A 1,925-nucleotide genomic window follows, 5' to 3' on the forward strand; every position below is an offset into this window, starting at 1 on the left:
CGATGTTTTGTACGACCAGTCCATTCATCGTTCATATGTTGTATGGCGGGATCGTACTACTGGAGAAATATCTTGCAGACGTCGAGAGGCAAGATTTATTCAGTTGGACTGGCATTTGATCACAACATTGGTCGAGAGATGGAGGCCCAAGACACATACATTTCATATGTCTGTTGGAGAGTGCACTATCACTCTACAAGACATAGAAGTGTTGTTGGGGTTACCTGTTGACGGTGAGCCGGGCACTAGAGTGATGTACGATGGCTGGTTAGAAGTTTTTCAACCTAATTGATTATTTTATTCACACTAAATCTAATTGATTATTTTATTCACATTTTTATTGTATTTGTCTTTAATATTCTCTAATATAATATTTTGTGTTTCAGGTTATTTGGGAGCCGTACAAAATTATTGTGCATACTTTGCCTAATTTTGTACGAATGGTTAAAACATATGGCGGACGATGAGTCCTCTCATATGTTTTCACATTGGTGAGTGGCATCTTCCTGACAGGGTGATGAGACAATTCAGTTTTCAGTAGGATGTCCCATCGTCTTGTAATACTGAACCCGTACTACATGATATTGACCTAAGGACTGGAGATTGGTCCGAAAAAGTTGCATATTTGGTAGTGCGATGGCACTATCGTGCAAGGTTTATTACGGTGGGGGTTTTTCTTGAACAGTTTGATACAGATGTCACTCTAGAATATATTCATTAGTATAATAATATCACAAGGCGCTACGTCACTTGTCCGGGAGCAGTTGTGGGTCATCTGGTAAATGAATGAATATTATCTAATTTTTTTAAATTTAAATTTATTTTAATTATTTTCTAATTGTTTTATAATTCACAGAGATCGAACAACAGTAGACTCCGCGAGGTTGCGAATGATCCGAACCAAGTTCTTGCTATATGTAGTGACAACCAAAGCTATATGGAGGAAATTCATTATATGTACGATATACCTATTATTCCTCCACCAGCTCCTAGACGTAGAGGACCTGTTCGGGAAGAGGATGAGTTTGATGAGGTTGCACATAATGTGGAAGAGTTGCCCCCTATGACGCAGATGCAGAGTCAAATTAATTATGTTAGTCCGATGATGATGTTGCCAACATTTGGTTTAGGACATTATGACTTAGAGGCTGGTTCTTCGTTTTCATACGTGCATGGACATGGTCAGGGTCGTGGAGAGCATAATGAATATTTATATTATGAAGCGCCTGCAGAGGTACCAGAGCAACATCAAGAAGAACCGAGCAACCTTAAGTTCGAAGTCGACAATGATAACCAACTCGAAATCGACAACGTCCGCCTTGTGGGACATATTGATTTTTGTAATTTATTTTTATTTAAATGAGATATTTAATTTACATTTTTTTTATTTTCATGAGTTATTATTTTTTTAAATTTATTCTTTTTAGAGTTTAAATAAAATAATAAAATATTTTTAGAAATTGTTTTTATAAAATGGATTTTTTTTTTTAAAAAAAGAAAGTAAGAAAGGATTAGAAAGAAGAAGGTGGAATGTGTAATAATTAAAAAGGAAAAAAAGGGAAATTTGTACGGTATTCTCACTCTCTATCAAAATCTCGCTATCTCGCTCTCGCTCTCGCTTACGTTCACGCCTTCGCTCTCGCTCGCGCCCTCGCCCACGCTCACGCTCACGCCCTCGCCCATGTGCACGCCCTCGCCCACGCCCACGCGCATGCCCTCGCCCACCCCCGCGCACGCCCTCGCTCTCGCCCTAGCTCTCGCCGCCCACTCTTCACGCCCTCGCCCCGCGCCCTCGCTCCTCCCTCCCAGGGCCCTCGCCCAGCCCACTCCCTCGCCCGCTGGCACTCGCCCACGCCCGCGCCCTCGCCCACTCGCCCCGCGCCCGTCAGGCCCACGCCCGCGGCCCTCTCCGCCCGCCCACAGCT

General features: G+C 42.7%; 1 pseudogene; it reads left to right on the plus strand.

Moving 5' to 3' along the window:
* The first annotated feature begins 260 nt into the window (after nucleotides 1–260).
* LOC150036613 (uncharacterized) lies at nucleotides 261–1,335 on the plus strand (annotated as a pseudogene).
* Nucleotides 1,336–1,925: the final 590 nt, after the last annotated feature.

This window comes from Benincasa hispida, chromosome 4 (assembly GCF_027475165.1).
Source record: "Benincasa hispida cultivar pf3 chromosome 4, pf3_genome.v1.1, whole genome shotgun sequence".
NCBI lineage: Eukaryota > Viridiplantae > Streptophyta > Magnoliopsida > Cucurbitales > Cucurbitaceae > Benincasa > Benincasa hispida.